This window comes from Colobus angolensis, unplaced genomic scaffold (genome assembly GCF_000951035.1).
Source record: "Colobus angolensis palliatus isolate OR3802 unplaced genomic scaffold, Cang.pa_1.0 Scaffold328, whole genome shotgun sequence".
Taxonomy (NCBI): Eukaryota; Metazoa; Chordata; class Mammalia; order Primates; family Cercopithecidae; genus Colobus; species Colobus angolensis.
The window spans coordinates 286,231-310,110 of record NW_012116577.1 but is presented as its reverse complement, the minus strand read 5'-3'; positions in this window follow the sequence as shown (position 1 = coordinate 310,110).

Below are 23,880 nucleotides of genomic sequence, written 5' to 3'. Positions count from 1 at the left end.
AAGGTCCTTCTCGCTGCTTCCTCTACCTCTATATTTTGCCCGGCTCTCTAAATTTATCTCAGGTCCAAGTAAAGTCAAATCCATCTCCTGCGATCTGCATCTTGTGAGGGTGTGTGTTCAGGGGTAGATGAGGGTATGTCTTCAGGGGTAGATGACCCCCCTTTCACACTTTAGGCACTCACAGTTTTTCAGCTGTCCTCTGGAGCCTGCAGTAGCAATCTGCTCCCAAATTCTTCTTTTTAGTCAAAAGAACAACACAAAAGTCTCATGTCTAAATGCATGAGTCCCTTCAGTACCCCCTTCCTCCATACCTCTTTTCATTATTTTGCAGCAGATAACTGGTCTCATCAAAAATGAGAAAGAAATAGAAAGGAATCATTGTAGGGTTTAAGCATAAGACTTCAAAAATGACTATGAGAGAGAGAAAAAATCTCATACAGAAATGAGGAGTTTAGACAAATCATTCACTATTATTATGAATAATAATTCAAACAGCATATCTTTTAAAATGAAATATCAAGCTGAAAGAGCTCAGAAAGAAATAGAAGAAACTATGGACAAAAGAAACTAGGCATAAAAATGTCACACAAAATAAAATAATTATTGAGAAAATGATAGATATTCAAAAGAGTGATCTCATATATAATTGATGTTCATAGTGCAGACAGCAAAACAAATGGAATGGGGGAAAATTCAAAAATATAGAAGAAAAGATACGGAAACAAAAATGGAACTGAAAGATTGAAATTGATCACCATGTACCAACAACAAAAAAGTAGACAATTATCAAAGTTAGAATAGATCCCTGGAATGTCTGATACACAAATTTGACAAAAAATGAACAATTTTAAGATATATTTAGAAAAAGTTGCAAAACTACACGGATTTAAAAAATTAGAAGGGATTGGCAGAAAAGGCAGGATACATATAATCCCAAGCAAGGAACTAGACAAAACTGTGAACCTGCCAATTAATGTGGAAACCTGTATTTAAATGTAAACAAACAAAGAAATAAAGAGTGCTCTAAGCTTCATGCATTTATTTAGCTTTAGGGAGATATATTAAAATGTAAGCACTTTCTCTTGTTTTAGAAAAACATTTATCTGAAGTCTTTTGCTTCAGGTAATTCAGCAATTACTTTAAATTTTGGAGAATTTTACTTCTGTAAATGGGATTAAAATTAAATTTAATGTTTATAAATTGAGTGTATATTCTAATGCCTTTATTTTTCAAAAAATACCTTTAAAACCTATCTGTACACAAGAATAGAAAGATGTTTGAAATGTTATCAAATTTTGGTAATTCCTTTGTTGTGAAATGAAAGCATGTTTTTTATTTTGTAATTCTTTATATTTTCTTCTCCATGTTTTCATTCTTTTCTGTATTTTTTAGTTTTTACATAGATTGCTTTTATGAAAATTATAGTTGTGTATTAGGAAATAAATAGTGATGGACTTGACTATCTTGTCTTAATCTCTAACTACCTGTTTTAATGATAGATATGACATTTGAAATGCTTTTTCTGCAAATAAGAAATAATTTGCATGTATTTAGTGTGTCCATTATGAGGGTCTCATCAATGTCTGCTGACAGGTGTCATGATCACAAGCATTAATTAAACTATGGGGTCTATACTCAAAAAGGTCACCCTAAGAATCACATCAGATGGAAGATGTGACAACACAGGCAACTCAAGTGTCAACCCTCTGTAACTGTCAAGGATTAAAAATATTTCCAACATCAGTGTGTTTTATTATGTCCCTTTCTGTTATTCATTTATACAATACTCTGAGGCACACTGCATAATTTTTTGTCTTTATCTATTTCTATTCAGGAAACTGAAGCTACCCTAGTAATAGTCACACTTTAATATCAATCTATATTTGTAGCAAAAGACTCAGTGCACAGGTTACAAAAATCAGTGAATTGTGTGAGTTGATTTTTGATGATTGCCACGATCCTATAGTTACACTGCACGTGTCCAAATCAGAATACTTTTCTTAATCCTTTAGCAATTATCTTAATTGGGATTTTCACAATCCTAGCTAAGATGAGGGGAATCTCCTAAATGACCCTCTTGTTTTTAATTCCCTGTTCTTTTCCCCAAGTCCCATTCCCACTGATCCTCTACAGCGTACCATTCCAGAATAAATTTTCTGAAAGTCAAATCTGTTTCTCTTACCTCTATTCTTAAAAAAATTCTTTAATAAGTACCCATTGCCTTTCCTTTACACTCTAAATTCTGCTACATTATAGAAAGTTCATTATGACCTGGCTCCTGCTTCCCTGTGTAAATCAATTTTAGAGGGGAATAATGCTTTCCCACTTGGAGTGGACATGAGGAAGGATCGTTCTTCAGCATAGGCCTAGCCTCTCTCCACCCTTTACATAGTCCCGTGAGAGGCAGAGATGTGATTAGTAAATTTGGGGAGAATAAACTAGAATATGCATGGCGAACATCATTTCTTCTTGATCTGGGGAGCAAGCTGCTCCTGAGCGCCATGACTTCTGTTCCTCCTCCGGGTCTTTGTTTGCCCTGGTCCCGTCCTTCTTTCACTGGGCCAAGGAATCGAATTCATTCTGGGCTTCAGAATTACCGAATTTATTTGGCTACCAAACCTAAAACCACATGCTCAGTGTGGCCCCTATTAGTAGAAAACAAACAAAAAAATATTTTCCCCCCATTTGCTACTTTTTATTTATTTCCCAACTACTTTTTAAGAATCCAGGTGGAAAAGAAGGGCGCTGTTCTCTGGATGCCTCCTCCAAAAGCCCCAGTAAAATCTTACATTTTATGGAGGGAATTACATTTGGTCAAAGACTGAATTGCTGAGTGCTGTAGTATGGGTTGTATCACTGAGTTATGACAGCTGTCCATCTCTATACAACTTTCTCCTCTGGGCCCTTGCCTCCGCAGGTTCCTCAACGTCTCTCACCACCCCATATCCTCAACCTCCATGTCATCTCTTCTTAGGTACAAAGGGAAGGGAAGATTCCATATTTTATTTTGCAAAATAATAATAAAATAATCTTTTTTTTTTTTTTTGCGGCGGAGTCTAGCTCTGTCACCCAGGCTGGAGTGCAGTGGTGCGATCTCGGCTCACTGCAAGCTCCACCTCCCGGGTTCACGCCATTCTCCTGCCTCAGCCTTCCGAGTAGCTAGAACTACAGGTGCCCACCACCACGCCCGGCTAAATTTTTGTATTTTTAGTAGAAACAGGGTTTCACCTTGTTAGCCAGGATGGTCTAGATTTCCTGACCTCATGATCCACCTGCCTTGGCCTCCCAAAGTGCTGGGATTACAGGCGTGAGCCACCATAACCGGCCATAAAATAAAAATTTTAGGTAAATCAAGAAATAGAACTTGTGAAGTGGTCACATATGCTGATTTCCTATGAAGTGTAAAGTTCAAGCAATATTTGGTTGTTACACACACTTTTTAAAACTTTTGGCCCAAATGTTTAAATATTCGGTGAAGCAAGTGGTTCTGGATCCTGAAGCTAATGTTTCTAGCATTGTGGTTGAGGACAGGATGAGAAGAAAGGGATTTCCTGACTATAACTGAGCTACTCCAGGGAATTTTTAATCCAGAGTTCCTTCTTGGAAACAAAAGAACAGATCTAGTCTTTAGATTTTTCCCTGGTATGTAATTTTAGGGCCTTGGTGAAAATGAATTTAAATGAAAATATTTAATAATATTTTAAATATTTTAATAATATTTAATATATATATTACATATATATATATAGAGAGAGAGAGAGATAAAGAGAAAGAGAGAGAGAGAGAGAGGGAGAGAGAGAGAGAGTCTGGCTCTGTCCCCAGGCTGGAGTGCGGTATTAGGATCTTGGCTCACTGCAAGCTCTGCCTCCCAGGTTCAAGAGATTCTCCCTCCTCAGCCTCCTGAGTAGCTGGGATTACAGGCAAGTGCCACCATGCCCAGCTAATTTTTGTGTTTTTAGTATAGATGGGGTTTCACCATGTTGGCCAGAATGGTCTCGATCTCCTGACCTTGTGATCTGCCTGCCTCAGCCTCCCAAAGTGCTGGGATTACAGTCCTGAATCACCATGCCTGGCCATGAATTATATTTATTATCGTAGTAAAATCCAATTAGAACTTGACCCCTGGTAAAATAACATTATATGTTTCTTTTTAATTGTTTTTGCAGACAAAGGATATAATGTCTCCCTAAATAAATTAGAGAAACATGCTTATCAAAAGAGTAAACTAGTGTGATTCCTTAAAAAAAGGAGTTTCATAGAAGGTTTTACTTATTATTTGTTATCCTTTAGCATATATTTGCAGGCAGATTATAGGGAAAGGAAGAGTTATGTTGGGTGACCTTGCTTAAGAATAATTGTCCTATATTATTTTTACTACCCTTTGTTCCCATGAAAGGACATATTATTGCATCATTACATGATGAGTGCCTGAATGTTCAGTTCAATGTAGGAGTTCTCCAGAATCTCATATAACATCATATTGCCTTTCTTTTCTGATTCTAAGTCCTATTTGTTTTCTGTTATGTTTCTGATACAGGGTTCATGATAAAAAGTGAATTCTTCTATAATTGCTGAGGAGAAAAATGCCATTAATAAATATATTTATAGAGCAATAAAAATAGACTCAAGTAAGAATAAAGTTATTTTTACTGCTCTTCCATATTTGAGGTAATATTTAATATTAAGCTATAGCATAATAAATAAGAAATAAGAGGAAAACTACATATAGGTATTTTAAAAAATAAAACATTAAAAGTGTATTAATATTTTAAGATAATTGGATGTGTAAGAGATTTTTTATTTCTTATAATAGTAAAAACCTCATATTAAAAATCTATGTTTAATTACTCTCTTAAGGTATATTACAAACCAGAAACTTAGCATTCTTATTTCATTAATTTTGTTTAAAACATTCAGAGAGAAAATGTATAGGCACAGCAGACAGCCAAATAACTTCTAATTTGTAACAAGTGAGAGAAACCTTTTCCAAGGAAATATAGTTTCAAAATTGAATATCTTATTTTAGTTAATTTTTTCCATTAAAATGGAAATTAGTAGCAATTGTCAGCCATCAAGCCAATATTTCAACTTAATCTGAAAGTGTCACTTTCTGAGAGTAGAATATCAAGGCAGTAGCAGCAGAGTGGACTGGGAACTTTCTATTAGATTAGTCATCAAGTCAGAGATTGAAGAGATCATTTATTTCTTCCAAAAGAAATGATCTCTCTCTAGCGAAAATACAATTTATAAATTAGCATCTACTAACAGTAATCAGATACTTTTAGTATGAAAAGTCATCAGATTCTCAGCCTTAGTCAAATTGCTAAGAAGTTAAATATGAAATCTAACCTTAATGTCTAAACGCATGCAGACATTATTGCTTTTGTAGAAAATACTTCTATGCCAGGCAGAAATAATAGACCTGAAATGTGACCAAACCCATTACCTGACTCCTCTCAGCAGATGGTCAGGAATGCAGAGGTAAAGTAAAGGCAGGCAATTGCAGAACTATTAGTCTCTCAACATGGCTGGATAGACATCAAATAGATTACATCCCAAGCTAAGCAAATCTATGACACTTCAATCAGTGCTATTCTCAGTAGCTGTGCAAAAGCTGTTTGATGATGATATGCCAACTTTCAGCTTATTTGGTATGACTATAATTTGCACGAAACAAGTATGATATTGTGCTGAAAACAACACATCTGCATGGTAGATCTAAATTTCTGAGGTTGGATTGAGATATCTTTTCATTCCTGTTATTGATCTAATGCCAGCCTTCCCGAGTTTCAAGTTTATTTTCTGCCAATATGTTGCCAAATATCAGGCAGGTTAAGAAGATGATATTTTTCCAATGTTAAGCTTCACAGAAAATAAGATTCTATAAAAACCTCAAATAATAGTATTACAATTTATAATATACTATTTACACAAGAGAAGTAGTGTTCATTGAAATTAAAAGAACCTGTCTAAATTTGATAAGAGAAAATGATTTTCAATGGAATGTCTTATAAACTCTTGAATGTGTTTGAGTATATTGCAGCTATTCATTAACAATAGCAAAAGTTAAAAGATATTGATTTGCTTTTACAAGTAAGAGTTTATTTTCTTTTACTTGGCTTCATGGGCAATGAACTTATGGTCAACTTTGTGCTCTTAAGGATTTGGAAAGAAAAGAACTTCTGAGTGCCCTTTTCTCATCCCTCACTCTTTCTGCCTCCACTTCTTAATTTAAATAAGAACCTCTTCTGCTTGAGTGTTAGATACAAGGGTTTGTGTTTTTATGATATGCCATTAAAACATTTTTATCAATTTATTCACTCAAAAATCCGTTTTTGTTATTGGGCAACTGTTCTGTAACAGGAAATGCCCTGCTTATCTGTAAGGTCTATTTTAGAAGGTGCTACAGGATCAGCACCAGCTACCTAATTTGCAAGTGCAGTGCAAACTGAAAACATGAGGTCCATTGAACAAAAATTATTGAGATTTTTTAAGAACATGAACCAAGGGTAGGGCAATTGTACATGCCTATCAAGCCAGGCCTGCAGATGATTTTAGCACTGAGCTTTCTTCAGTGTGAAAAAAATCTCATGATTTATGTCTGCTTAGAATTTTTTTAAAACTATGGAATAACAGCAAAAGACAACCATGCCCTTTACTAATAGTGTGTATGTTTATATTTATGTATATATCATTTATTTAATTCAGAAGCAAATGTTTCCAGGAAGGGTCAGTGATGTTTTTGTATAATGCCATTATACAAAGTTGTCTTTTTTTTTTTTTTTTTTTTTTTTTTTTTTTTTTTTTTTTTGCTTACAGCACTGAATGCTTCAGAGATAAAGAAGCACAAACGGTGGTCTGTATAATTTGATTCTAGGATTCATTCCACATTAAGAATGATACCTTTCTCTGATATGAATAAATTAGCTGATTAAACAAACAACCTACCTACAAAACCTGTGGTATTAAGTGTGGAAGTACTGTCAACTATAAACACACCATAGAAAGATCTTTGCTTCCAGAAACAAATCAAAGTCAGAATAAGGTGAATTTAAACTGTATTTGTTGATTCAACAAATATTTAATTAAGTCCCTCCAATGTATCAAGCATTCTTCCAGGTGCTGGGGATACAGGTGGGACCAAAACAAAGATTTCTGTCCTCATGGAGCTCAAAATCTAGCAATGGATAGCACAGAAAATAATCATGAAGCTGACACCCATGTGTAAATTTGTAATCTTTCTTTACTACTTATTTTATGAGAGAGCACTGAATCCTAACCACTAGACCACCAGGGAAACTACTAATTTTAAAAGAAGGTTTTCTTAGCAGGCAAACACTGGGAATCTCTATTTATTCATTTATTCATTCAACAAAAACAAGTTCTGGATCTTAAAATTTAGAATTTTACTTTGTAATTATACAGTAGTGATAGTGAATTGTATTATTACTGTAAGAAAAGTAACTTTGACTGCATCCTAGGGCTTATCTCACACTTCTGCCTTATCTCACAGTTCTGTCTTATCAATGCCTTCAAGAGGTTTAATTGTCCTATCCAGGGATTGCCAATAGGTGACAGTTACAACACTATTTTTCTTTCCTTTGTCCCTGATAAAGGACACTAATGCATTTGATCTCCTTTACCCTCTGAAATTAAAGATAGCCTGGCAAAAATCTGCTAAGGTTAACCCTTCAGCCTTCTACAATAAATCCTATAATTGGCTAATAAGGTAAAACCAAATTGCCATTTTTTGCTAAGCCTGGAATTCAAAGCCCACAGTTGATCTCTGAATGGTAGGCATAATATTTAGGAAGAATGATAAATTTATGAACAAACTGTATTAGTGAAGGTAACCTAACTACTATAAATAACAGTTCTAAAATCTTTTTGGCTTAACAAAATGCAGATTAATTTTTTATTCACTTCATAAGCAGCTTGCCAGAGGACTGAGGGTGTGTGACAGGGCTCTACTCCATGCAGTTACTCAGGGAACCAGTTTATTTTTGTTTTGTTTTTTTTTGTTTTTCCCAAGGTCACCATTCCCTGTGGCCTTGAAGTCTTCCACTGAATCTCCCTTCAAGAGCTATGGGAATGGGGAAAGAAGAGTACAAAAACTGGCAAGAGAGCTTTTTAAGTTTCAGGCCTGTAGGTGGCATATTTTATTTTTGCCTACATTCCATTGGTCAGAACTCAATCATATGCTCATGCTTCCCAATGCAAGGAATGCTAAGAAATACAGTTTGTCTACATGCCCAAGAAAGAAATGAAATGAGATTTGAGGAATACATGCCATGACTCTACCACATCAGCCTCAAGCAGAGGTAAGATTATAATGTATTATGTCAATGTGAACTTCATTTACTACCAATAAATAATTTGTAGCTTATAGCACCCAGTCAGTTAATAATACATTGAATTCAGCATTAATAACAGTATTGAAAGGAGTTAGCCAGCATGCTTTAGGCAAATAGTAAAGGAAGGGCCTCTGGAGAACTTTCGACCCACCTCAAAAGTACTTATACCAGGTGTTTTATGCAGATAAGAGAACTTGCACAGAGGGCTTGACTAAACATGCCCCAATTGGAAAATTCAGTTCCTTAACACATGCGCAGGAAGAGAAATGAATCAATATGGAGCAGCTCAGTCTAAGAGCCCACGTGCACACTTGAAGGATGGAGTGGAGCCACCAGGAACTCACACCATAAGCCTGGGTATTGAACTATAAAGGGGACAACTGGTAACCTGGTTTTCGGTTCCCCTCCCTTTGCTGAGTTTTCCTTTCACTTAATAAATTCTACTCCACCCATTCTCTGGGATCTGCATGCCTAATTCTTTCTGGTCATGAGACAAGAACTTGGACCTAGCTTAACTAAGGAGTAGAAATCCTGCATTATTTTGGTGGCCCCATATGGAGATACCTGGAGGTTAAGTAAATGCAGACCCCAAACCTTTCACTTTCATCCCTGAGCCTTTTCATCCTCAACCTTTTTTCTGAAGCTGGCCAAGGCCCTCAGACTTTTCTATGAATTTTTCCTTCTTTTCTTCATAGTTGAAAATGGCCCTATCTCTTCTTTCATAATGTTAAAAGTGTTGCTGCAAACTGCAGAGATATTACTAGGTAGAATGAGCATTTGGCCCAGTCATCAGATATGCAATTCAGAAAAATGTGATTTCCGTCTGTTCCTAAAGGCATCCCCTCACCCACACCCCAACATCCATGGGTATGCATGCAGGACAGACAGGTGAGCAGCGGCTCCCCACCCCCCAGGGTGGGGTGCATGGCCATCTCCGCCACATGCATATGATGCATCCAATGACCACATGGCGCAAGAATGAGACACAGCCACCACTCATCCCCAGGGTAGTCTTGGGGGCCAAAGGCTCCATGCAGCCAGCTGGCCAGTTCTTCCTGCTCACCATCCCCTCCCACCATGTGCCCACAGAGGCTTTCCTTCCCTGGCCGAGCCAAGAAGAGAATAAAACAATTAAGAGTTTCTCTACCTGTTGAAGGATCCCATTTGCATAAAGCAAGAGGCTTTTTTCCCCCAGGCATCTTCCCCACACTTAAGATGTTTTTCTGTTTTGTTTTGTTTTATTTTTCTCTTTTCTCCACTATACCAGGAGTTAGCACATAGCCCTGTGAATACAGGGAACTTTTCTATGAGAGAGGTTTTTTTTGTTTTGTTTTGTTTTGTTTCCTACTTTAACACTCTGCTTATTATAGGAAAGCAATGGAGGAGTGACCCCATGAACTGCTGGCTGCAAATTTGGTGAAAGCCATCTGTGACAAAATCTAAATTAATTTGTCTACCCCTGAGGTACCCTTTTGTCCCAAACTCAATTCCAGGCTTTGGGTTGAAACTGTAGGAGGGAAAACTGGATCTAAGGGATGCAGAGGCAGGCAACAACAGAAGATGGGGCACAAAGCAGGTGAGCATGACTAATTTCTACTGGTGAGGTCCTCCCATTTCCTGGATGAAGGTAATACTTGCATCCATGGCATAGACAAGATCTAGAAACTCAAAGGTTACTGACATCAGGGAAAAGGCACTGCATGGGCAAATACGGATAATTCCCATCCCTTAGGCCTCACTGTTAACATGGGTGAAAGTTGTGTTGGCATCCATGGGAAGCACCCTACTGAGTTCACCAGGACTTGGGGATATAAAATGGAAGAAAGAAGGGGGACACCTCTTCTTCTCTCCCTCACATACTCTGGGTATTTGCTTGGAAGATAAAGGAACTAGAGATTCCATGTTCCCCTCTTTCTAGATGGGTAACCAATCACCTTCAGTCTGTATTTTTCTCAGATACTCATGAATCCCTGGGACTCCTTTGGATAAAACACCTTTTTTCTCCTCATTTTCCTTTTGCACATGAGTAATTGTGTCTCTGCACCACATGACACTCCTCCTCAATTGCATTCTCAAATTGGGAAAAGTTAATTTCTTTTAACCTTAAACTACTTGGCTTAAAATTGAACTCAGGGGAAGGGAATACAGAAGCCTGACATGCCAGCAAAAGTGTAAAAGTTCTTACCAGTCAGACTTCTGGTCTCCCTCTCCCTGTGCAAATCAGTTGAATGAATAATATAATCACTGTTTATATCCTCTGTAAAGTTTTAATTAATGAAAAAAAGTATTTATGAGGCTAGTCTTAAGCTGTGGTGAATCTGTTGTACTTTGTGCTAAGAATCTGTCTTTCTCTATCTTTCTATCAGAAAGAGGAGTACCTTAGGATAGAATGTACCCCTAGAAACTAATAAGCCCTCTATTCAAGCCAGCCCAGCAAACTGGTCAGTAACAAACTTTGCTGCAGGTCTCCATCTTGTTTTATGTCCTTGGGAGCATAACCTGTAACAACATGGCAGTACTTGGTTTTGGTCTCTACCATTTTACAATGGTGACCTGGGTTCAACTCTGGCTTAGGGAATGAGTACTTTTTGGTTAATATCTGTGTTACTTTTGTCATTTGCTGATTCTCTTCCCCTGCATGAACAACTTATGGCTTCCTTTCTTAAATCTTCCTTCCTCTGAACTACCTTTAAAGATTCTGGATTTTGGAAAAGCTGCTTACCACCTCTTTGAAAGTACCCTGTACACTTGCTGTTAAGTCATAGACTTAGCTGAGACTTGTTGGTTTCACCTGTGAGGTTACTTTTGGTAAAGCTCAAAAGCCAGAAATACTGGCCATGTGGCATGGCTAAGGTTGAATAACAATGAATTTGAAAGGATTTTCTTAAACAGCACTCAACCTAATTAAAACTTGATGTCTAAGCTATCCATATATTTAAAAGGTCTTTATATTGTTCTCTTCTTGGATCTTGTTTTTCTGGAAAATGTTTTTTTTTTTTTTTTTCCAGTCAACGAATTACTTTTCCTCATTTTGTCTTGCCACTCTTAATACATGCATGAGAGGCCTTAAGATAACATCTGATAGCCTGGGACTCCTTGGGACAGAGAAGGTGCCACAGACCCCATTTCTGGAAAAAACTTGTTTCCTTGATGGAACCTCAGGAATTAAAAGTGGATAGATCCCTCTCAAAATCTGCTTTTGTCTTCCAACTATGTTTGTTTGTAGGGCCCTGGAAACGGCATGCTTACCCAACCCTGCTTCTTGAAGGGCCCCACCCTGAAGCCAATAATCCAATTAGGAGATTGGCAAATAAATAATCTTACAACTATTGGATCTTCTTATGTCTGCCTGTGTAATCATATATGTTATACGTGTGATGGTTATTTTTAAAAGATCTCTAATTTATTGGCCTAAAAAAAGTACTTAGATCAAATATTTTTGAAGGAAAAATAAAAGCCGTAAAGCCTTTTAGTTCACGTGATTTTGATCTTTGAAAAATAAAAACAGTTTTGAAGATAATTGAGAAAATACAAATATCTTCACAATGTAAATATGTCATCTAAATTATGTGGGTCAGATACTAGGTTTGCTAAATGTTTCAAGGTTATAAACTGCTTCTTTGGCTTTTGAGAACTATTTGACCTGCCTGCTTTACAATTTGGTAACGTCTGGGGACATATAGAATTAACCACACCCTTAAATATGCTGGAAAGAGTTGGACCTTATCTGAACCTAGTACATAATTAAAATAACTTACCAGGTTTTACACTAAAATTAAAAATTGCTAAGGGTTGCCATTATAACATGTAATTGAGACTACTGAAAATAGATTTACATGCAAGGTGTGTAAGGAAAGTAAAATGTATATTTTGGTAAAAGATTACAAGAGGACATGTAAATGTGGATTTTTGCCTAGTTTAGAGGGTTAAAAGATTCTTTTAAATTAAATAAGATAAAGCCAAAGACTTAAACAAGTGGTGGAAGGTTTGCAAAACTTAATCTTGCAAAAGAAACTGTGTGTGAACATAATAACTAAATTCAAAAGGGTATTAGTTTTTCTGTAAACTCAGCATTGAAATATAAGTGCAGCAAGGTGTTTTTTAAGGTACTGATCTGCTCTTTAACAGAAATGTATAAAGGGTTATATAATGTTTCTAAGAATCTCACTTCATGGTCAAACTGGTTATAATTGGATAGAATTATCCATAAAGTTTCATTTAAAATTTTTTGTTTGAGACAGAGTCTTGCTATGTTGCCTGGGCTGGAGTTGCAGGCACGATCTTGGCTCACTGTAACCTCCACCTCCCAGGTTTAAGTGATCCTCCTGCCTCAGCTTCCCTGATGCAAAAAAGAAATGCGGTTGACCTTAATAGTAGACTAATCCAAGGTTGAAATTGGGTTTTCTCTCTCTTGAACAGGATTTTCATATAATGTTAAAGACAGATTGTTTGGAAAGCTAAGCCTTCTCTCTTAATTAGTAAAGGTTTTTACTTTATTTTAAAGTTTTCGAGTCATCATTTTGGCCAAATAAATAGCTTACGGTAATCTGGAATTCTATTTCATAATATCAAGTGTTTAGAATTTTTAACCTGTTTAATAGGCTTCCCCAAATCAAACTTCAGCTTCAAAAATTGTCTTTTCTGATCCCTGGCTTTTGGATGCTACAGAGGGCTTCTGGAGTGTCCAAAAGAGAGGTAAACAGGATTATCTGACATGTTTATTTACATGAGATTGTCAAAATAATGTTTAATCTCTAAAATTATATGGAATTTCTAAAACTCTAATGTCTCAGTATACACTACCAATTATAATTAAGGTTATGTTAAGTTACTGTAAACCACAGAAATAATCATGTTTTTGGCTGTGACTACCCTGAATATGCTGTCATTCACAGATAATTGTCTTCCTTTGATCCTTTTCAGAAGATGATTTATAATCAGCTATGGACTTTGACAGGTACTCTTAAATGCAGGTTTCTGATATTTTTGAATATTATGACATTGGAATAGAGGGCAATGTACAGGAATCATGAAGAGCTGAAATGTTCACAAATATCAAGCAGAACAAGAGTTAATGGAATGGTCTGAACTAATAGAAAACTGAAGTAATCTTTTTAACTTTTTGCTCAAAATGTTGCTGATCCTTTTTGTTTCAAAGTTAAGGAAACTTATTTTAAGTTATTTACAGTCTAATAATTAAGTCATATACTGTGAACAAGATTTGGAGCATATTTGTTTCTCTCTGCCTGGCTTCTCTAGAATTTGGAAATTATTTGTGAATATTCTTAGCTTATGTCAATACAGTTATTTGTATCAGTGCAATAAGAATCCATTTTCTTTTGCAACAAGACACAGTTGGAGAAACTCATTGTTTTATCAAGGCTCTCACTGGAAGGATGTGCTTCCCTTCAAGGAATCAAGCTTGACATGCAGAGCTAATAAAAGTCCCTTGATAAAATTGGCCTCATACCGTGTCTACACAGTTCCTGTACAGGGTTCCTAACCTGGGGTGAGTAAAGAATGTCACTTTCTAACAGACCAGGAGCCCCATGTTTTTGGGACCTCAAGAAGAGAGGAATTTATCAAACTCATGGGTATTTGAGGATACAAACCTGTGGCTGGGCTCAGCTTCAAAATGTCTTATCTGGGATTTCTTGTGGAACAGATTTCCATCAATGCCAATTTAAAAGCTTATGTAAAACAATAATTATTCTTGCCTCACTTTATGAAAATAATCAGGCCAATATAAGACTAAAGCTTATTTTGCAAATGACTCAGTCCCACCATGATTTGTATATGACAAAAAAGATGACTGGAGAAGGGAAAATTATGTTTCAAAACATATCATATACTTATTATTCAATTATAATCTCATTAGTTGTTTTTAAGTTTTTGCCTACATTTTAGACTATCCCTGCTTATTCCTGTGAATCAACCAGCAACCTCTTGCTGCAACTTGGAAGAAACAAAAGGGATGGGTAATGTGAAAATCTGGATCAATATTTTAATACTAACCAATTATCCTACAAATCCTGCGAGGTGATGAGAGTGAATGCGGGCCCATAACCCAGAGGTTTCTTTGTTTGGGAAAACAAGGCCAAGGGGGCTAACCAAAGCCAAAACCCATGCACCCAAATGTTAACAGGCATAAATATAGCCACCAGTTATCTGGGTGTGTTCGCAGTCTTGGGATTTTTGAGCCATTCTCACCCCCTTGTTTTGTTTTGACATATGTCTTCTAATAAGCCAAATTGTTTCTTCTCACTTAAACTTCAAATGGTGATGCAAATGGAAACATACATAGACATGCCATCCTTCTGGAGACCCTGAAACTGACCTCAGGAGGAGCCCTAACTGCTACTTTCCTAAAACAGTGCCCTGGTGTTGGTGGTAAGCATAGCTGCATTCCTAAAACAGTGCCCCCTGTCAGCAGGAAGGAATTAAGAGTGGTCATTGTCCACTTTCCCCAACTGCAGTTGGGGTCTCTACTTCTGAGGGGGGAATCAAAGGGATTAGCCAGCTTGCTTTAAGGCAGACAGTAAGGGAAGGGTCCCTGGAGAACATCTGACCCGCCTATAAGTGCTTACACCAGATGTTTTGTGCAGATAAGGGAACTTGCACAGGGCGCTTGCCTGCATGTGCCCACAGTGGAAAATTCCATTCCTTAACACATGTGCAGTAAGGGGAATAAATCAATATAGAGTGACTCAGTCCAAGGGGCAGATGTGCACTAGAAAGGTTGGTGGACTCACCAGGAATTCTTGCCTTAAGCCAGGCTATTGAACTGTGAAGGGGGCAACCAGCAACCTGCTTTTCAGGACCTCTCTCTTTGCTGAGAGTTTTCCATTTGCTTAATAAATTCTACTCCACTCACTTTCTGTGGTTCACATGACTGATTCTTCCTGGTCATGAGATAAGAACTTGGATCTAGCTGAACTAAGGAGGAAAAATTCTGCATCAGTATTTCTAAATATTGCTAAATCTGTATAAGACTGTCCATTGTTATACAGATACTATTATTGTTTGCATTAATAATTAGAAATTATTAGAAAATTGCTATTAGAAAATTTTGGCTTGCAGTTTTATTATAGTTATGACACTTATGGTATAAAGAGTGTACATGTTTATTTTTGTTGTATTTTTCTATATGAGTTCTCTGAAGTTTATGCCTTCTATAAACCAAGGACTAACTTCTAAGGAAGCTGTATAGTTCTAGGTCAACTTCGGTCTCCAGATTTAATTAGAATGGGGATACTTGCTTGATACACTATTTCTAGGACTAGTCAGGACTGTAAAACAGTCAGCAGACTTCTAGATACTCCAAAATATCATATTTCAACTTTCTCAAAAATTCCATCGAATTTTTCAGAATCAACAACATGGTATTCAGTAACAGTATATTCCAGGGTCAGATGATCCCCATGAATGGGCTTCAGAAGATTCTAGTGGAAACAAATGACCTACATCTAGAAACCAAACAATAACAGCAAAAACTCTGCTTTTGATATCCCATGGAGAAAAAAATATGTTTTCAAGCTCAAAGAAATCCTAGAGATAGTAAAGTGCAGATGTATATTCTGGAATTCACAGATCACATTTGGTCTTTCCGACTCACAATTTAATATCAGGAAGGAGGCCTGGAGAGGGCCAAATTCTATTGACTGATGTCCAGTCCTTAGAAAACACTTGTTGATCAACAGTTTTGCTGCTCTGCTCATTAGGTCTAGCTGTTAGAGAATAAGAAATTGATTAAAATTGCTGGGCAAGAATGTGAAAAATGATTGGCTTACTGTGAGATACAAGAGAAAAAGATCAGCAGGTGGCAGTGTGTGTGAAAGCTGTTTTCTAAATAAAATAGAAACCACTTCTAAGGCTACTCCCAAGAGAAAAGTAGCTGATGAAAATCATACATTCCAACACAATGGGCCTGGGGAATAATATTTTTAGATTTAAACTTTGTTTATTTTTCTCCATTTGCAGTGGAAAAAATCTTGTTTTAAGGAATACATTAAGAGGCCCTAAACCACATTGTCAATTAAGTGGTTTAGAAGACTAGTAGGGAGGCAAAATGTACCAATTTCAGAAACTAGTTTTATTCAGTCTCAAAATTTCATTATGATAGTACTTTATTATATATTCTGAAATTAAATTTAAAAAGGAAACTCTTTATTAAAAGAGAAATAGAAATCTTACATATACTCACAAATATTTCATTTTCTGATAAAATACACAATAAAATTTGTGTTTTAGTTTTTAGCCAAATAATTTTTCTTTAATTTACATTTATGAAAAGTAGCAAGCCCCCACAGCTGACCCAGTTCTCTCATTTTAAAGAGAAAAAACAGAAGTGAAATGTTCTCTCAAATCACAAAATGAAGTAATACAATTGAAACTCTAGAATATGAATCCACAGTTCTAATTACTGAAAATACTAAGCTCAAATGAGATTTTTTTAAAGTGTTGCTTTGTGTCTATTACTAGCAGATGATGGCTGCTAATTATAATTTTACATATTTTAATTTACACATTATTTGCATTCAATTATATTTCAGATACAAACACTACTCAAGCATACAATGTAAAATAAATATTTTCATTAAATCTTCTCCAGTAGAATTTTAAATATAATTGTCTAGACACCTCTGAAAATATGCAACAGATAATTTTATCAAAAGAAAAGTGTGACAATTTAATAGTAAAGAGCAAGGCTCTTTTATCCACTTCTCAGAATTCAGAGCTATGAATTCTGGTGGGACTCAGTATAGCTATAAGCTATAATCAGAGTTAAAGGAGAAAATCAATATAACAGTTCCTAAAATTAGGGAGACAAATAGTAGTCTTATAAAATAAACAACAATAAACAATCTCTGGAGCACAGATGTGAATTATCTGTCAAGCACACGACACATTTTCAGGATAAAATTGTGCAGAATACAATAGTAGAACACAGTTTCCTCTGGGGTAGTAGCGTCAATGAGAACTACAAAGAATTGACAATTTAGCTTGAGCAAATCTGAATTGTATTCAAATGCATTTCTTCTGTTTATAAAAACACATTCTTTACCATTAAGGAGCTCATAGTCTAGTTGGGAGACTAATGTATTTGAAATAGTAATGGATGTTTTCTTCCTTTTCTAGTGTTTCTAACTCTCCCCTCCATTTGTGCAATAATAAGATCTTGTAACATACAAGCTTCAAGGAAGATTTATTGCTGTAGAATATGTAAATGTTTCCAAAAGCCTAGCCTGTGAGGAAACTCAGGGAAAAGAAATCCAATGAATTAGAGCTAAATTCCCTGCCTTCAAGACAGAATATAAATTCCCTAGGTTCCAAGGAGGGAAACTTGACTGAACAGGAAGGGAGGAAGCAGTTGGGGTTGGCAGGGATGGAAGATATGTAGAGCTTAACATGGGGTAACCAGACCTCCAGGGGTTCTGCTGGGAGGAGTCGAATCAACCACCTTGCCTCCAGCCACCTTGCCTCCAGCCACCTTGCCTCCAGCTCAGGTCCAATTTAGATCACCCTATTCTACAATATGTCTGGTAGCCTCACTGGGCAGCTGCCTATCATTGTGAGGGCTGTGGACTCCACAATTCTGGAAAGTTACCATTCAAATAAATTACAATATGAATGCCATTCCGTGAGGTTTGTCACTACACACAACAACTCTACGAGTCTCATGGGTGCTCATGTAGCCCTTGAAGATTGCCCAGTTTCTTTTTTTTTTTTTTTTTTTGAGACGGAGTCTCGCTTGTCGCCCAGGCTGGAGTGCCGTGGCCGGATCTCAGCTCACTGCAATTGCAAGCTCCGCCTCCCGGGTTTACGCCATTCTCCTGCCTCAGCCTCCTGAGTAGCCGGGACTACAGGCGCCCGCCACCTCGCCCGGCTAGTTTTTTTGTATTTTTTTAGTAGAAACGGGGTTTCACCATGTTAGCCAGGATGGTCTCGATCTCCTGACCTCGTGATCTGCCCGTCTTGGCCTCCCAAAGTGCTGGGATTACAGGCTTGAGCCACCGCGCCTGGACCGAAGATTGCCCAGTTTCTATCCATGGTACATTGCCTATGGTTAAAAATCATGTTATGTGTCCTTTCAGGTGGCATCTGGTGAGCTTTTTCTTTGTTGGCAACCAGCAACACCTCATCCCTTGACCATCTAGTAGGTTGTCTGTGCCCTAAAACTTTATTGACTACTTGAGCCATCATCCAATTTAATTTCAATTCAACATTCAAAGACACATACGGCTGTACAATTTTGTAATGCTGTTATAGAATTAAGAATAAGATGGATAAAAATGCATAGGAAGGAACTTTACCTTGTGTTACTGATAAGAGATGAGGGAAATTTTTAAGACAAATTGTGGAAAGATCAGGGAAATTTTAAAGAGAATTGTCATCTGAATTCAATTTTCAATTTTGATAAAGTTTTGCAGCTTGCCAGCATTCAATTCTATAATTAACAATTGTTATAACCTTTTTATGTGTCAAGCATTGTTCTAAATGTTTTGGAAAAGAATAGTATGAAATAACAACATGGCCTTAAAGAAAAGGGGACAAGTAGTAATTAAAAGTGCAATCTCTGGGGCTGGGTTACCTAGATTTGTATTCTGGCATTCACTTGTTAATAGCTCTGAAATATTAGGCAAGTTTCATGTCCTCTGTGTGCCTTAGTTTTCTCATTCATAAAATCTAACTACATAAGACATATAAAAAACATGCAAATCAAACTTCTAATGATGAAAGCTATCATGTCTAGGATGAAAAATGCACCCAATAACATAAACAATGAATTGGGCTTTGCAGAATGATATGCTTTCACTGTGTCCCCACCCAAATCTCATCTTGAATTATAGCTCCCATAATTCCCATGTGTTTTGGAAGAAAACCAGTGGGACACAATTGAATGACAGGGGCAGTTCCCCCATACTTTTCTCACGGAACTGAATAAGTCTCATGAGACCTGCTGGTTTTAAAAGAGGTTTCCCCTTTTGCTTGGGTCTCTAATTCTCTCTTGCCCACCACCATGTACGACGTGCTTTTATCTTCTGCCATGATTCTGAGGCCTCCCCAACCACATGGGACTGTTAGTCCATTAAACCTCTTTTCTTTACTTTTTATAAATTATCCAGTCTCAAGTATGTCTTTATCAGCAGTGTGAAAATGGACTAATACAGTAAATTGGTACTAGTAGAATGGGTCACTGCTATAAAGATACTCAAAAATGTGGACACCACTGTGGAACTGGGTAATATGTGGAGGTTGGAACAGTTTGGAGGACTCAGAAGAAGACAGGAAAATGTGAGAAAGTTTGGAACTTCCTAGAGAATTGTTGAATGGCTTTGACAAAAATGCTAATAGTGATATGAAAACTAAGGTCCAGGCTAAGGTGGTCTCAGATGGAGATGAGAAACTTGTTGGGAACTAGCAAAGGTGACTTTTGCCATGTTTTAGCAAAGAGATTGGCAGCATTTTGTCCCTGCCCTAGAGATTTGTGGAACTTTGAAGGTGAGAAAGATGATTTGAGGTACCTGGTGGAAGAAATTTCTAAGCAACAAAGCATTCAAGAGGTGACTTTGGTGTTGTTAAAAGCATTCAGTTTTAAAAGGGAAATTGAACACAAAAGTTCAGAAAATTTGCAGCCCGATGATGCAATAGAAAAGAAAAGCCTATTTTTCTGAAGAAAAATTTAAGCCACCTGCAGAAATTTACATAAGTCACAAGCCAAATGCTAACTGCCAAGCCAATGGGGAAAATGTCTCCAGGGTATGTCAGAGACCTTTGCAGCAGCCCCTCCCATCACAGGCCCAGAGGCCTAGGAGGAAAATACGATTTTGTGGGCCAGGCCCAGGGTCCCCATTCTGTGAACAGCCTAAGGACTTGGTGCCTTGCTTCCCAGCTGCTCTATCCATGGCTAAAAGGAGCCAAGGTATAGCTCAGGCTGTGGCTTCAGAAGGTGCAAGGCCCAGCTTCCATGTGGTGTTGAGCCTTTGGGTGCATGGAAGTCAAGAATTGAGGTTTGGGGGTTCCCAAACTTCCACCTAGATTTCAGAGGATGTATGGAAATGCCTGAATGCCCAGGTAGAAGTTTGCTGCAGGGGTGTGATCCTTAAGAAGAACCTCTGCTAGGGTAGTGCAGAAGGGAAATGTGGTGTTAGAGCCTCCACAGAGAGTTGCTACTGGCCACTGCTGAGTGGAGTTGTGAGAAGAAGGTCACTGTTCTCCAGACCCCAGAATGGTAGATCCACTGACACCTTGCAATGTGCACCTGGAAAAGCTGCAGACAATGCCATCCATGAAAGCCAGGAGGGGGGCTATACTCTGCAAAGTCACAGGGATGATCTGCCCAAGGCCGTGGGAGCCTACCATTTGCATCAGCATGACCTGGATGTGAGATATGTAGCCAAAGGAGATCATTTTGGAGCTTTAAGATTTGATTGCCTTGCTGGATTTTGGACTTGCATGGGGCCTTTCACTCTGTTTTGGCCAATTTCTCCCATTTGGAATGGGTATATTTATCCAATGCCTGTACCTCCATTGTATCTAGGAAGTAACTATCTTGCTTTTGATTTTACAGGCTCATAGGCAGAAGGGACTTGCCTTGTCTCAGATGAGACTTTGGACTGTGGACTTTTGAGTGAATGCTGAAATGAGTTAAGACTTTGGGGGACTGTTGAGAGGCGTGATTTGTTTTGAAATGTGAGGACATGATATTTGTGGGGATGGGGGCGGGGGCAGAGTAATATGGTTTGGCTGTGTCCACACCCAAATCTCCTCTTGAATTGTACTCCCATAATTCCCATGTGTTGTGGGTGGGACTCAGTGAGAGATAATTAAATCATGAGGACGGTTTCCCCCATACTGTTCTCATGATAGTGAATAAGTCTCACAAGATCTGATAGTTTTGTAAGGGGTTTCTGCGTTTGTTTCTGTCTCATTCTTTCTTACCACCTCCATGTAAGAAATGCCTTTCACTATTATTGTGAGGCTTCCCCAGCCACGTGCAACTGTGAGTCCATTAAACATGTTTTTCTCCCCAATCTCACATACGTCTTTTTCAGCAGCATGAAAAAGCAATCCAGAGTATGAATGAAAAATTTTCTGGAGAGATATCATAGAGAAAAACCAATCAGATCTTTTGGAAATAAAAGACACACTTAGGGAAATACAAAATGCAACAGAAAGTTTCAGCAATAAACTAGAATAAATAGAAGAAAGAATTTTGGAAGTCAAACACAAGGCTTTTGAATTAATCAAATGAGACAAAGATAAAGAAAGAGAGAATCAAAAGAAATGAACAGAGTCTCCAAGAAATATAAGACTATGTAAGATGGTCAAACCTAAGAGTAATTGGTGTTCCTGAGGGAGAAAAGTAGTCTAAAAGTTTGGAAAACATATTTGTGGAAATAATTGAAGAAAACTTCCCTGGCCTTGCTAGAGATCTACATATCCAAATACAAGTTCAAAGAATGCCTGGGAAATTCAATGCAAAAGGTAATCACTAAGGCAGATGGTCATCAGGCTATCCAAAGTCAACACAAAGGAAAGAATTTTAAGAGATGTAAGACAAAAGCATCAGATAACCTATATAGGAAAACCTATCAGACTAATAGCAGATTTCTCAGCAGAAACATTACAGACAAGAAGGAATTTGGGTCCTATCTTTAGCCTCCTCAGATAAAATAATTGTCAGGCAAGAATTTTGTATCCAGCAAAACTAAGTTTTATAAATGAAGGAAAGATAAATTCTTTTTTGGACAAACAAATGGAGGGAATTTGCCACTATCAAACCAGCACTATAAGAAATGCTAAAAGGAGTTCTAAAATCTTGAAACAAAAGCTTTAAATCTAGTAAAATACACCAAAATAGAAGCTCCTTAAAGCATAAATCTCACAGGTCCTTTAAAACAATATTACAATGAAAATAACATCAGAGTATCTAAGTAACAACTATTATGATAACCAGAATAGTACCTCACATTTCAACATTAATGTCGAATGTAAATGGCCTAAAAGCTTCACTTAAAAGATGTAAAATGGCAGAATGAATGAAAACCACCAACAAATATCTGCTGTCTTCAGGAGACACACTTAGCACTAAGTACTGAAATAAACTCAAGGTAAAGGGGTGAAAAAAGATACTCCATGCAAACGAAAATCAAAAGCAAGCAGGAATAGCTATTCTTATATTAGACAAAAGAGACTTTAAAGCAACCATAGTAAAAAAAGACAAAGAAGGACATTGTATAATGACAAAAAGACTAGTCTATCCTAAGTTTATATACAACTAACACTGGAGATCCAAGGTTTATTAAACAATTACTACTAAACCTGAGAAATGTGATAGATGGCAATACAATAATAGTGGGGTTCTTCAATACTCCAATGATAGCACTAGACAGATCATCAAGACAGAATATCAACAAGGAAACAACGGACTTAAACTATACCTTAGAACAAATAGAATTAACAGGTATTTACAGAATGTTCTACCCAACAACAATAGAATATACATTCTTCTCATCAGTACATGAAACATTCTGCAACATAGTTTATATAATAGGCCATAAAACAAGTCTCAATAAATTTAAGAAAATCAAAATCCTATAAAGTATCTTCCCGGACAGTGGAATAAAATCAGAAATCAACTCCAAAAGAAATCCTTAAAACTATACAAATACATGGAAATTAAATAATCTCTTCTTAAATATTTGAGTTAACAATGAAATCAAGATGGAAATTAGAAAATTCTTTGGAATGAATAACAGTGACACAACTTATTAAAATCTCTGGACTACAGCAAAAGCAGTGCTAAGAGGAAAGTTAATAGTGTTAAATGTCTACATCAAAAAATCTGAAAACTCACAAATTGACTACCTAATTTCACACCTCAATGAACTAGAGAAACAAGAACAAACCAAATCCAAACCCAGCAGAAGAAAAGAAATAACAAAGATCAGAGCAAAACTAACTGAAATTGATACATATATGCAAAAGATAAATGAAACAAAAAGTTGGTTCTTTGAAAGAATAAACAAAATTGATGATTAATGAGATTAACCAAGAAAAGTAGAAGATCAATATAAGCTCGATTAGAAATGACACTGGAGACATTACAACTGACACCACAGAGATACTAAAGATCATTCAAGGCTACTATGAATATCTCTACATGCACAAACTAGAAAATCTAGAGGACATGGATAAGTTCCTGGAAATATACAATCCTCCTAGATTAAATTAGAAAGAAATAGAAACTCTGAACAGACCAATGGCAAGCAGTGAGATCAAATCCATATTTAAAAATTGTCAGCAAAATTGCCAATCATATGGATTCACAGCTGAATTCTATCAGACATTCAAAGAATAATTGGTACTGGCTGGGTGTGGTGGTTCATGCCTGTAATCTCAGCACTTTGGGAGGCCAAGGCCGGCCGATCACCTGAGGTCGGGAGTTCGAGACCAGCCTGACCAACATGGAGAAACCCTGTCTCTACTAAAAATACAAAAAATTAGCTGGGTGTGATGGTGC